Here is a 15114-nt window from a genome sequence, read left to right as displayed (position 1 = left end):
CTGGCTAATTTTGGAGGGGAAAAGGACTTCATTCAACAAAAAAAGAGCAAAATCCCAGCAGAAAGAATTAATCTTTTTTCCTGAAGTCAATATCATTTACAATAATTCCAGTGGTTTATCTGAATTCCTAGACTCTTTTTTTTCCTCCCAGACACTGGAAATAAAAAAAATAAAATCAACTTTCGCTCCCCTCTGAACAAGCTACAGGGAAGTGCAACAGATGACAAGCTGAACATGCCTCCAGCAGGTGGCCAATTCCAATACCGCACTTTTAGTTAGATAAGAGGAACAACATGTATATAAACTTATATTTTAATATAGAGATTTTTTACACGATACATATATTTCTAAATATATGCTTATTTATTAATTCATGTAAAACATGTCACAAGGGTTGCTTGAGAAGTGCTGCCAGGGCTGGGCAGTGGTGGGAAGGCAGGACCTCCTGAACCCCTCCATGGTGCTTGCTGGGCGAGCAGGTGCTACCCAGGAAGGAACAGCCTCCCCTAGGGATAGTTTTTCCCCATTTCACAGGTGCAAATCTTCAGCTGTTTGTCAGGCTCAGCTTGTTATAAAAAAAGTCTTAAGTCTCCTGACATTCAAAAAGTGTTCAAAGAAACAACATTAGCTACTTAAAAATACCACATAGAGTGTGTGTATACACACCCACCCCACTCTAAGCCAAAATCACAGAAAGCAAAGTTTGTACAGCCCAACAGCTCATCCTGCCTATCCTCCCTCTCCTGCAGGACTCCTCCAAAACAATATCTGCCCTGTTGCCTTGCCTGCTGTGCTCTGAAAGCCCCAGGTGACCCCTCTGTACCCCTGTGTACACCTGTACTGCGCCTGGTACAAAGGGGCTCTGAGCCAAGCCAGGCACTCCACGAGGTCCTTGATGTAAACAGACACTGGAGAGCCCAAGCTGCAGTACTTTTCCTGAACTTCAGCCAGATTTTTTGGTCCAGCTAATTTGAAACTCCTTCTCTTACGAGACCACCCAAAAGGTCTTTGTACAGTTTGGATCACAACTTAATCTTCTGGACAAACTTAAGTCCTACAGCTTGTTTGATCCTTCCTGATTAATTAAACTTCTCAGTCGCTTTGTCATTTTTTATGCTGCTCTTGAGATTCCTCTCACAGAGGGTGATCTCCTCCTATTTGAGAGAGCTGCAGAGCACCAGGCAGGATGATAATTGGAGACAGTAGTGCATTCCCACAGCTGACACTAATAAGACCAGTGCAACACTAGACAGGCTCACCAGTGGAGCACAGGAGCCTGTGCCAAGCTCCCTGTTGGTATTTGTAGGCTGCTTTTTAAACTGGAACAAGATAAGTTCCCTCTGCACCATGTTGCAGGGTGGCCACACTGTTTTACTACCAAATCCATCCCCAAACCTTAGTTCACAGTCATCTGCCTGATTTGCACAAACAACATCTTCCTGCAACTGCTTCTGAAGCAACTTTAAACGTCAGAGAGCTTAAAAGCATCCAAAGCCAAGCCACATCTTATGGCTCTTGCTCCTCCTTCAATCCACGATCAATCTATTTCCCACAGCTTAGGGGAATCAGAGGCAGGGGCTGCTACAGAGACAAGACAAAATTCTTGAGAAACAAAGGATGAATAACATCATCCAAGTAACACAAGAAATCCACTACCACCAGTATTCTGGCTCTTCGTTGGCAAATTACACGTTCCAAATTTCCCCTAAGACTGAACTGTTACACAGTGGCATTTTATATTAAAAAATGATGTAAACTGTATCACTGATCCTACTGTATAAAATAACAGAAGGCTACAGACCGTGCAATGAGTAGCCAGGCAATGAGGCTTCCTGCGTGACAGTTGTGAGATATTTTGACACTGTGCCAAAGCCTGAGAACAGCCCTGGATTACTGACTCTTAGTGATGCCTCTAGGCTGCTCTTGCTACCACACAATTCATTACTGTCCTACTGCTAGCATCAGTGTGCTCTGAACACCAAATGCCAAGTTTTGTGTCAGGGTGTGTTTCGCTGCCTTTGTGCTGATGCAAAAGTGATGCCACAGAGTGGAGGGAGAGGAGGCATTAGGCTGTCAAGACTAGAAGACATCTAAAGAATTGATTGAGAAAATCCTGTGCCACTGCAATAGAAAGATAGCTTTTGGAAAGTAAATAGCGCCCAAAGAGGTTATGCTATAGTAATTAATAAACATCTATACTGTGCCATAGTGATCCATGAGAGATCTTACACTAGATGCTGTACAAACAGGGAGACTTCTGTTCAAGGGAATATTCCCCCCTATTAAGTCATTTGCTTAAACTGTCAAAAATCCCAAAATGGCGTTTTCATCTCTTCTACAGGATGTTTTTCATCTGAACAGCCTCCTCTCAGAGAAACAGTATTCTATAAAAAATTACTTAAGCCTTGCAACATCCTCCTGACAGTGGTGCACTGCAATCATCCAAAGAAACCTGCCTCTCAGAGGAATCCAGCATAGCCTGCTGAAAGCACTTAAGGCATTGCTTTCTTCATTCGGCATTATAAAATTATCTCCTGATTATGAGAGTTTAATTTCAGGTCCTGCCAAGGCTATAGTGCAGAATAAATACTCTCGTCACTTATGGCCTAGTGGGAGTTCTCTTAAGCACCTCACGTTTGCTATGCAACACATAGGGAAACATGACAATATCTCATATGCTAAATTATGTCAGACTTCAGAATACAAGCAGGATTTCATTATCAGCTACTCTGTTCTTATCCTCCTCTGAAACTGAAGTGATCATCTGTAAATCTGAGATACTTTGACTCACACCACTGGAAAAAAGAAATCAGTATTTCTTATAGGGATTGCTGTGAGTGCAGCTTTAGCTGAACAAGAGCTGTCACAACAACCTCCTCCATGAAAAGTGCCAGAAACTGAGAAGGAGGGGCAAGGGAGGAGAGAGACTGTGAGAGTGAGAACCCCCTCCCCACCCTGAAACAGAAACAGATAAATTTTAATAATTTTCTCCCTCAAATACCTTCCCTAATAATAATTTTTTCCTCTCAAAAATGGATACATCTTTAATAACAACATTATCAGTATTTTTGTTATCACTTTGCCAGTGAAACTTTGTGCCACTTTGAATAAACTTTCCTCCAAACAAAACCATGAGTTTTCATAGTGGCTGGACTGGAATGAAAATATGCCCTGATAATGTGTAATGATGTCATTGAAATGCGACTACTGTACATTATATTTGAAAAAAAGGTGGAATCTTCTTCTGGAATTTGCTTATAACTCAGAAATCTACATAGTCCTCAACATGTCTTGGTTACTCAATTAAGTTCATAAAATCATAGAATGGTTCAGGTTGGAATGGGCCTTTAAAGGTCATCTAGTCCAATCCCCCTGCAGTGAGCAGGGACATCTTCAACTAGAGCAGGTTCACAACGAAATAGAAGTCATTCATAGAAACAATGGGTTAAGCCCAGAGCAGAAAATTCATACCTGAGGACGTACACCAGTCTACAGTTTGTGTTAATCTGCAGAGTTTCACTGTCAGTACAGCTACTGCTGACTGTACTACCAAGCTAGAATAGACTAATTAAGTCTAGTTAACTCTGAATCCTGCCCCAAATGTGTCCAACCAACCTCTAGACAGTTAAGGAAAAACTTGCCCATTTTCATTTGCAGCAACAACATGAGCTACTGAGACTTGTCAGATACTGATGTCAAAATACACGTCATGAACTTCTGAGTTTTGACTGCTTCACTGTATTTCCTGAATGCACTATGCCTGCAATTTTCCCCCTCTGTATCCCACAGCTCATCTGTGTCAACATGAATTTATCACCTATTAATTTCCAGTCTTCTGCTCAGACACTATTTCACACCTCCAGCAGACAAGCGCAGTGCAATGGCAGAGCATCAGGTTGCTCATCTAACATCACAGATGGGGTTATAGCATTTCACCCCTCTGCAGTGTGTGCAGTCTTCACAGTCTCCATTTGCTGGAGATATTTGGTACAGGTTTATCCCAGAAAAAATAATTCAGTGAAGGCTTTTCAAATATTGATACTAAATACCTTGAAACTGTAATATATTAAGCAATTTAAATACAATAGTATCCAGAAAAGCAACCAGTTGGTCCTCGCGTAAGTGTATAGGAAAACACATCAGTCTCCCACACAGCATATGCTCTGAAGAGTCAGTCAAATCAGGCACACACTGGAAAGATAAACAAAGTTCTAAAGAAGTTAAATGAGCAGCCTTGACTCAGAGGCAGCAATATTAACTTTCATTCTCCCCAAACCAGTTTTGTATCCATGTGTTCATGTTGTGTCACTGGTGGTTAAAAGAAACAGTGGTGAAGCACATCATCCCCAGCTCAGCACAGCTTGAGAAATACGATTCTTGCAGCTCACACAAACATCAGGTCCTAGCATGTGAGGAAACTAACATAGCTCCATAATGCTCCGGCTATTAAAGTGTCAGGCTCAGGTAGCTCTGCCAAAATTATAGTATCAAATGACAAATTATCGTATCATCCTATTGACTTGCACTGGAATACACTCCCTGAAATGCATTCAAGAAACGTCGTAATTGCACGTGCCCAGAACTTACAAAAATAATAACCCCAGGAAATAAATAAAAGGAGGTAACAATAGCAGAATTCATTGCAGAAGCAGCAGCCTAACAGAACTACGACAGAAAATCAAGTCCTAACAACACACAGAAGTCATGCGGAACAAACATAACTGCTATCATATTAAAGAGCTGCAAAGACAGACAAATCAAACCCTGGAGCACATAGTCAAGTTTCCTTCTACAGTGCAGTATGGCATTTTCTGGCCAAAACAGTGTTATTTACCACCAGCTTCATTATCACCTCAGTGTTCATTCAGGGGCAGATCAGATTCAAATGGTTTTCTTTCTGATATTTTTTTACTTACCATGAATCTTAAGAGACACAGGGAATGCAAAACGTCCGGAAAAAAAACCCCAGTCTGAATTGCTTCATTTTACTTTTCTCCTTCTGAGTCCAAATCTACATTGCTGCTCTTGGCAGATGCATTTACTAACAGGAGACAGTGACTGGCTTGGCTCTCAGCTAAACATGCATAATGATCAGATTTGCTCCATTGCTTCAACAGCAGCCTGAGCTTCTACTGTAAATGCAGTAATGTTTTGCAGCTATTCACTATCAAGTTTGCTGCATTAATTGTGAGATTTCCTGTCTTCAATTTTAACTGTAAAGAAATCATTAGGTTTGATCACAGGCTGAGTGAGAAAAATATTTACATCCTCAGAGGTGGTAAAAGCAAAGAGAAGAGACAGTAACTGTCATGCAACAAAACCTGTGTAACAGGGGAAAACTGGAGGCTTGCATACCCCATGTTTCTAGTTAGTACCCTGCCCTTCAGCTCCAAGCTGAACTCCTTGGCACTGGATACTGAAGTCGTGCTCAGCAGTTGTATGTATATCCCAAATACACTAAAGCAAACAGCAGGATAAGAAATCTGGCTAAAACAAAAAACTCTAGGCACATAAAACCAACACAATGCTGCCAGCAGCAATACACCAGGTAAACAATGATTGAAGTAGCCAATGGTTGCAAAAAGAGGGGAAAACTGGATCAGAGAATCTGCTATATTATATTAAACACATAGCTTATGTCTCAGGATATCCAGATGTCATAAGTGTGCTACAGGGCACTTGTAATGTTAAATTACTGTCCACAAGACATAAGTCTGTGGATTATATTTTCTTTTGCATTAAATGTTCTGCACATCATGTTTCAAAAGTCTTCTGAGCATCTGAGCTGTTGGCTGAGTGAAAACTGCACCTCGTTCACGCATGACTGTGCCTGAGATTTCACAAAGAGGCCAGACCTACCTGTGGGTCTCTGCAAAGCAAACACCAGCTTCAGTAAAGGCAGTAAACACCTGAATAGCTCTTAAACAAATAATTACACTTGTGCAATTCTGGGAGAACGGATGCATTCCAGACTTGCACTCAGTTGAGAGTTTCTGGATAACAAATTTGTTTAGCAACACTTGACATTAATCCCTTTGTTCTCTGTCAATACTAAGTTGCTCCCATATGTTTTCGAAGGTAACAGACTATGGGGACCTGTCTATTACCTGCAAGTACTCCTGAATACTGAAGAAAGAGCACAGTTTTCAATTTTTTAATGGTAAAAAACCTTCTGTGCTGACAGTACATTTTGAATGCCTACACAAACATTTTATTTGACTTACAAAGCCTCACATAGCCCTTCTTCCCCTTCTGAAAAGGTCTGAAGTTCAAACTCTTCCAGTAATACCAGAATGTAATTCTCACCTGCACTGCAAATATTCTCCAGCCCTACTGATATCTCAAGAAGCCCACAAAGAGCCTGAAGACTCTGGATTTTTTGGATTAAGCTACAGTAAAATATTGTTTTTAATTAAGGGTAGTTTTGTATAATTAATCTGCACAGAAAGCATTAATTTACCCTGCTATCTCAGATTTCCCCAGAGAAAAACTTTATGGTTCAGATGATCCCCACATCTATCGCTACAAATCATTGTACCTTAACAAGGCAGCCTGCAAGTACAAAGAGCTTCCCACACACTCACTCTAATCAAAACAGAAATGCTGCCATACACAGCATGTATACAAATTCCAGCCTTCAGCAACAAGAAATCCTGCCACAAGGTGCTCTGTGGAGACAATCTGTCAGCATCATTGAGGCTCTCTCTCCCTTCACAATTCTGGTGCTTTGTAAATGTCAGCAACGCAAGAATCACCAGGACAAGCCAACACAACTACAACCTTTGTGACCAGGCAGTCTAGTTTCCCAGACTTGCTCCCTTTGGAAAACCATCTCCTGAAGTCCTGTTCTTATCTACTAAAATCAAGGCTGCCTTTCACTTTTATTGATTCTGTGCAGGATTTTGGCTGGTGTACTTAAGGATATGCAGCACAATGTGTGCAGAGATGCCCACTTGAGCACCAGCTTTGTTAATGTGCCTCGGAGGAGGGAACAAGTACTCCCCCATGACAGCAACTTGGGGATTCATTTCATGCAGCAACAAGAGCCCTCACCCACCCTCCCAGCCCTGCTATTGTGTTGAGAACAATTGCACCAGAACTGGAGAACAGTTCAGAACGAAGTACTTAAAACTGAAAGGAAAAAGACATCTCAGGCCTCAACCACATACTGGGCACCATACATTCGTGCATTTGTAGGTCATGTCTACACTACAGTCAAAGTTGGGCACATGCACACAAGACAGTCATAGGTTTGCACAGTGTCTCAAGCAATGTTTCCCCAGTAGCTTATCTGTATGAGCTGTGGACTGGAAAGACACCTCCAGAAATACGGGGTTTTTTGGATAAACAGAAATGAACTTTGGTCTGTGCTGAAATGCTTCTTTGTTCTTGCCTCTTGAGCAACCAGTCATGAGTTCTGAATAATTCTAAACTATCTTATAGGGTATAGTGTCATCTTATGAAATAACTATTCCCTGTAGCAATTTGTGCTGCAAAAAAGCATAGGAACTGCTGTAAATTTGGTCATTACTAAATCTTATTAGCTGCCATTTGTACAGGTGAGAGCAGCACATTTTGGCAGGACTCTGTGTGTAAGGCTCATCACTTTTATAGAAGGGCAGCAGCGTGTCATCAACAACGATGTTGCTATAACCAAGGGGCAGCTGCATTAGGAAAGGTACAGAAATAGTCTTACACAGCATTACCTGGTTTGGCAAGGACACCAGCGTACATCTGCAGGGTCACTCTCTTCAGTTTCTCCAGGGCATGGAGTTCCAGCATTGGAACAATCCTCAAGATATGCAGGAAATATGAGGTTCAGATTCTCCCTCTCTCCTTGTCCTGTTGAGTTTCAGATTGTCCTTTGAATGCAAAGAATTTGACATTTATAGTTAATCGTTATATAGTTATGTCTGGAAGTATCCACTTAAAAAGAAATTAGTTATCCACTTGGAATAACAGATAACACAAGGGGCTATGCAGACTCTCTAAAAGCACCATCTCTGCATTTAGGAGCAGAGATGCGCTTGGAAAATGAGGCAGGAAAAGACAGCCCATGTTCATATACAAGGACAAAAATGGGACCATGCAGGACAGGCCTGAGAAGGACAGGCTGAGCACTTGGTGATTGATAATACTTTTCCAAGTCTCAAGATTTTGATTGAACCATCGATAAATCTGGGTAGAACACACTTAGTAACTGTCTTCTGCACACTCAGTTGTTTTCAAGATGTTGAGCTTTCCAAACTCTTAATCACTTTGATGGAAACAACATAATTTCAATTTCACTTTTAAAAGATACAGTAAAAAAAAAGGCTTTTGGTGTAAATGTCATTTTCTTCTCAATATTCCAAAACATGCTTATCTGCTAGCATGAACAACCAGATGTACCTATATATAAATAAGCTCATGGCTTCCCAAGCTCCATGGTTATAATTTAAAACTAAACAAAAAACCAGAGCAACCTCCAGCTGCTCAAATAGGTGGTAAAAAAAAAAAAATCAAGAGGGAAAAAACACTTCTGAAATGCATTAAGTACACGTGCACTCATACACAAAGCCCGCCTACAGTATCATCCTTCAGGAATTTAATTTATAGCTTTAGAGAGTTGTATATGACCAAAGGTCATGAGCCTCTCTTGCAGCAATACTTGCCTGCCTCTTCTGTGAAGCTCCCAGTGAATGAGACTGGAGGTGTGGGAGGATGATTACTTACCGTTCTGCACTCTAGGTGGGGATTGACAGGCAGGCTTTCAACATCAGCCAAAGAGTAATCAGCAATTACAAAATGTATTGTGTGATGAAGACCATACTGTGCACATGTGGAGCGTTCTGGCTGCATGCTCTCTCCTTGCCAAGAGTTAATGAGCTGATTTTTCTTCTTGGAGGCTATGACACTGCTACATCCAAGAGTAAAGGCAGCCTTTGCACAAGCAGTACCACCCCCATAGTGCAGGCCCATGAAACAAAACATTACCTAACTGTAGGCTGCAGCTCAACCTCTACAGCCAAGAAAGGCTCCTCCTCTCTCTGACAGTAACTGCTTGCAAGTGGGATGTGTTATTTGAACGTGAGAAGCTCCTGGATCTGTGTGCACACTCTCAAGGCTGTTTACATCTCTTGGACGTGTCTTTGGTGCATGGCCTTTCTGTGTTTTGTTTTTGATTGTTTCTACCCCCTCCTCTTTCCCTCAAAGTACAGTCATTATTATCCTGTTATTCCTCAGCCTGATTAAAGCTCTCTGGCTATAGGAGGTATTTAAAATTTTGGTTTAATAAAGCAAAACAACAATGCAGCAGAAAACTCCTACGTCTTTGAGTGCATTCAGGCAAAGCCTGATGTTTTGATCATCCCTGCTAATTGTTTCTAGCTAGATCAGAATAAAGTATTTAAGGTATTTCAGCCTACGCCTAATTTAAAGCTAGGAGTCATGACATTATCTTCAACCTAATGGTGCCCCTGACCATCTGCATACGTATCTTGCTGAATCAGTAAAACATAGTGCAGGAAAATAACCCTCATGCTTGCTAATATTTGAAGTTCTTAAGGGTTTTATTAAAAAGCATTCCCTTGAAAATGGAATCTGAAACAGGGTCAGCAGAGATTTAAAGAGGATTTTGTAGTCAGCCTAAGATTTCACAAGGAAAACTGATGAAAGAGACTTTTTTTTATTATTATTTTTAATCAACTACCTGAAATCAGTAAGGACAAATCTCAGCAATGAATGCCCCATTGAGACTTGTTCTATTGCAACGGCAGAATGGGTGGTCTGCAAAACAGATTAACAATTAACACTAGAGGGACTGCTCTGCCAGCAGTTCCCACTGAAACCATTTACAGACTGTATGTAAATCCTGACCCTTATGAGGACAAATTTTCCATGCTCAAGTCCAAATTTTTTAAGTGTTTAGCAAGTGAGTGTGGAGGCCAGATTTTCAGGAACTTGGGTCCAATTTAGACATTTAACAAAGGGTTCAGATTTCTGCAAATCCTTTGTGTAAGTAATGAAAGACTTCTGAATATTGGCTATGTGTTACAAGAAGCAGTTTCTGTTGCATGAAATAACCTTTACTTAATCTGGTTCATAAACAATGGCACATCTGATATGTTTCTGCATGAAATTGCAAGAGTCCAATGCTGTAATAATCCATCAAGATGTTAAACATCATGAACAGGTGTGGCTTTGCAACAGGACAACACACTACAGCAAGCAAACAGGTGTACAGTGGAGATTACTCTAACCCTTAATGTAGTGGAACACACCAAGTAAATGTGAAGTTATGCTCACAAACAGGCTGTGCCAAGCATTCAGTCCCTTTCATCTACTCCCTACACCAGTAATGACAACGAGCTATGCAAAGAATTACAATAAGGGTAAGTTCTCCATGCAGCTCAAGCAAACACAGGCATGAGCCCAGCTTAAGAGACCAGAAATAATTACTTTCTGATCCTCTGGACAGTCTGCTTGGCTCGTTTTAGAAGTGAATTTACACAGAGAATAAAACACACCTTGAACTTCCTCTCACCAAGTAAAAAATCCTAGTCCTGCCTCCACAGCTTCCTGTTCAATTGGTCACACATCCACTGTGGCACTTCCATCTAAACTGTTTGCTATGGATGACCAACCAGTCTGCAAAACTGTGTAGGATATAATTCTTAAGGTCTTCTCCAGCATAATTTGTTCTCACAGCACGTTTGACTGTGGTAAAAAAAAGATAAAAACCTGAAAACTCCAGGCCAAAATCTAAAAAATATTTAGGCATGTTCTTTTGTAATTTGTAACTCAGAAGTATTAAATGCTTTCATTGCTTCAACTACAGTAGTAGCTGAAGGACACAGAAAGAAATTAGGCTCCCACGTGCTAGTGGCAAAGGGTCAGGGAGCATATACATTAACAGCATTATTCGTAAGTAAGAGATTCTTGCCGTTTATCATCCCCCATCATGGTTCTGCAGTGATCTTTTTAAGCTCCTGACTGAAGTTAACAATAGTTCTGAAAAGTTCAGACACTCCTACCTTTTACAGAATGTTTAACAATGGGTTTAAACTCCAGTTCCTGCATTTATTCTGGGTTCAGTTCGAAGTTCCTTATAAACACACCAAAGTTCAAGGGCTGCAATCTAAAGGACTAATGCCTCTTCCCATTTTCTTAAGACTGACCTCACCTTATTTTTAGAGACTTCTCCTTGACTATCACAGTCATCAGGGTTGGCAGGGACTTCTGAAGATCATCTAGTCCAACTCCCCCTGGCTAGAGCAGGATCACCTACAGTAGGTCACACAGTAGGAACACAATTCAGATGAGTTTTGAATGTTTCCACAGAAGGAGACTCCATAGCCTCTCTGGGCAGCCTGTTCTAGTGCTCTGGTACTGTCACAGTAAAGAAGCTTTTCCTTATGTTTAACTTAAACCTCCTATACTCCAGATTGTGCCCATTGTCCCTTGTCCAGTCATTGGACACTGCAGAAGAGAGACTGGTCCCATCGTCCTGACACCTACTCTTTAGATATTTATAAGTGCATGCATATATTATCATCTATAAAGAGACAGATGCATGCTCTGCACTGCATGTACCAGCTAAAGTTTTCTCAGTGCTCTTGGCAAAATTAGTCCTGTCACCTGGAAGAATTAAAAGCCTGGTTGAGGGCCACTTGTTGCAGAAATTGGAGAAGAAAGGTTGAAGCTGCAATGGAAATCTGGCTTCAGAAAGGCTTCAAGAGAGCCCTCCCCACTTCCTCAGAACACCAGAAATACCCAGTGCTGCTTCTAGGAAGACCTCTCCATCTCTGGAAGAAAGTGCAGTGCTGTATTTCCAAGACTGGCAGAAGGGATGTGGTGAGTTTTCCTGGACAATCACTTCTTCTTCATTTGGGCAGGCCCTCTCCCTCCGTGGACACGCACACATATACGCAGGTAAGGTATAAAAATGAGGGGTACTCAGTTTACATACCTATTTGTATGTGCCCAAGACCCAGGGACAAAAGAACTTTCAGGGCTCTGTAACTGACATTTCCATTTGCCAGAACACTAACATTCTGTTTTGTAACACAACGTTTATGTGCAGCACATGTAGTAGAGCTAGGGGGGAAGAAGCTACCTTGTCTTTGCCACAACAGGAGGTGACAGTTCACACCACTGTCTCAGGATGTGATAACCCAAGAGCAGTCCCAGTACACGAGGGGTGTTGGGGCTCCTGTAACGAGCAGTGAACAAGAGGCAGCAGTTTGAAGCACAGACCTAGGTGTCAGTTATTCTACCTTGACAGGAAAGAGTAATTGGAGAATAAGTCCCTGTTGCCTTCAACTCTTTCCTGCCACCCCCACTGGTCCTCATCCATCATCATGAAGACTTCTCTCAGTGATTCATTATGAAAGGGCTTACTTTCCAAGGGAGGCACTGTGAGGAATTTTCCACTTCTCTCTCCCTCCCCCTCTCAATCTCATTTCATTACAAGCCCAGGATCCTAATGTCAGTGGCTACGGGTATCTGCTAATAAGAAACAAGCAGTGTTCAGGAAATGGAGACACAACAAGAGCATTACAAAGTTCTTCTGAGAAAGAAAACCCATCACACGTTTCTGATAGAGAAGGTGAGCCTGTAAAAAGCTGAATGAAATTCTGGAGGGAGGGCCTGTAAAGTATACAGTAAAAACACTATCAGGCAGAATGAAGGAAGCAGAGAAGCCTGGGCAAATGCTGGTTTACATAAAGGACTTTAAGAAGAAACACAGGACAAATATATATTGGCATATATAGTAGCAAGAAACAGAAAGCATTTCAAAAGCACTGGGAATATTCACAGCAATTGAGCTCAGATACACTGCAACAGCACTGGGTTCTAACTCTGCCCATTTTGCTGGTTTGTGCTTCAAAGTAATTGAAGAATTTCTCTCAGCATGATATGACAAGAGGACTTACCTATTTTAGTAAAGCACTTGGATTCATGTGTATATCCATGCACTACATGTCTGTAGAAATACTGTAAAGGAAGAATTTTCATTATTCCAGTCCCTTTAAGGTATTCTAACTAGTTCAGAGGATCCTCCAAAAAGAGTTAGAAGTTTTTAACAGCCTTATCAGTTTTAAGAAAGCTGTTTGCTAACTACAATATTATAGTTATACATATATTATACAGACGCAGAACATATCTCTAACGTATGCTGAACTAAACTCTCCATGTTCATTTTTCCAGATACATATTGTAAATGGGGTATCTTTCCAGATCTGGGGTAGGAGTGTCACAGTTGCTGAAGAGCTGCCATCAGAGAGCACTGAACTGGTCCTATACTGAGGGCATGTAATACTTGAGAGATCCACTAATTTCCTCTCTTGAGGACATCATCCTACCTCTGATGTCACCTATTTGCTTGAGGCTGGAAAACACTGCTTGAAAAAAAACAGCTTTACCTGAAAGAAAATATTTAAAATTGGAGGTATCAGCTCATGAAAGTTTTGAAGGGTTTGAGAGAAGAACTACATTTAGGGTAAGAACTGAACAAAGGCCAATCAAATTCATTGACACAATGGCATCAAAGTTAATACTTTTGTGGAAGCTGAATGTTGTGTGCTCCCTGTATGTATGTTTCTGAAACCCCAGGTTTGAACAATACTTTTTTATTGTGCTACTCTTGTGCCAGTACTACATATGAAGCTCCCAAATCAGATAAAGTTCTCTTTATGGATGCAATTGCAAAAGAACTGTACAGCTCTAACTTGTTTTGAGTCAGCTTGCTGTGAGAATGCCAAGTGAGAAAAGACAGCTGTTAGAATGTGTCAGGAATACCCAGAGGATGAATGCGTTCAATTTGTGTAAGAACACTGACAGCTTGCACCTATGGAAAACTGAGTAATAGCAGGATACCACATGCTAATTTATCTAAAACAGTGACTACTGGCAAAGGCTGAATATCACATGATATTCCAAGACATTTAGTTCAAAAATTCTGGTCTAGATTTATCTCCGTTAACATAAATTATCTCTTCCTTATCAAGTCCTTCCATTAGAATTCTCAAGCGGAGAAAAGGTGGATTGGATAGAAAGAGAAAAATCCATCCCAAAAGCTTGACAATTCCTAGCTTAAGTTATTTTAGTGGAGCATATAACCATGCCAGTGAGATTAGACACCGCTGCTATCTCTTCATGAAGGTCTCAGTACCTGTATTTCCCCATTGAGAAGCCATGAGAAAACTGTTACCAAAAAGCATTTGGCGTTTTTACTATTGCTTGAGGCAGGCAGAGTTTTTATGCCTTAAAAAGGCACAGCAGGGAAAAAAAGTGCTATGCGAACTCAATTACTTCTCTTCTAAACATAACCTCCATGCACACAACACAAACTCACTTGAATTGCTAAAAGAGAAAAAAGAACTGTAAATTAAACCAAAAAATACTTTCTTACTATGTTTTGACCTCTGCTTTGTAAGGGAGGCTATGATTTTATTTCTAGTATTCCAGCATTGTAAGGCCTGGTATTTGGCTAATTTTACACAAGACGTCAATCTTGATTGGCATTAACGAAAAAATGGCTACAAGCCATTGAAAATATATAAACTTTTATTATGGCCTAACTGCACAAGAGTGTTTATTATGCACTCTTAACATGAATGCTGAGTGTAGCTAACCAAACTTTATAAGAAGCTTTATAATACGTGGGCTTCTTCATCACTAATACAATATTCCTGGTAGATGCTGTGAATTGTTTGTGGGAATGGTGAATTCATTCATTAACAGCATTTACTAAGGAAACGATTGTTTATAAAATAAGTGATGCAGAACTCATACTGTCATCTATCTTTGGCTTCCCAAGGAAACAGCTTGTTCCTAGGAAAGACATAATTAATCTTCAGTATCTGCATTGTCCTCACACTGATGCATTTCAAGTAGTCACAGTACTCAATATATTATTTTGTTTTTTTTTTTACATGAAACAAAATTAAGAAGTGTTATTAGCCTCATTTTAATGAGGGGAACTAAGCCACTCTGATTATGCAAGACATATCAAAAGTTTGTAGCAAGGCAGGGAATAATAGTTTGATAACTCAAGCTACTGCCATAATCACCAGATACACATAAACCCCCATAATTATTCCATATACCTGTTCTTTGCTCACAGGACTT

General features: G+C 40.6%; 1 long non-coding RNA gene across 1 annotated transcript; it reads right to left on the bottom strand.

Moving 5' to 3' along the window:
- Positions 1 to 7711: 7711 nt before the first annotated feature.
- On the bottom strand, positions 7712 to 13581 carry LOC127383551 (uncharacterized). The gene is made up of 3 exons (XR_007889234.1): positions 12918 to 13581; positions 11165 to 11265; positions 7712 to 7862 (listed from the first exon to the last, which is right to left on the bottom strand). It is a non-coding gene; the product is annotated as an uncharacterized LOC127383551 (long non-coding RNA).
- Between the last annotated feature and the right edge of the window lie 1533 nt (positions 13582 to 15114).

This window comes from Apus apus, chromosome 4 (genome assembly GCF_020740795.1).
Source record: "Apus apus isolate bApuApu2 chromosome 4, bApuApu2.pri.cur, whole genome shotgun sequence".
Classification (NCBI taxonomy): Eukaryota; Metazoa; Chordata; class Aves; order Apodiformes; family Apodidae; genus Apus; species Apus apus.
This window is presented reverse-complemented; position numbering and strand designations above follow the sequence as displayed.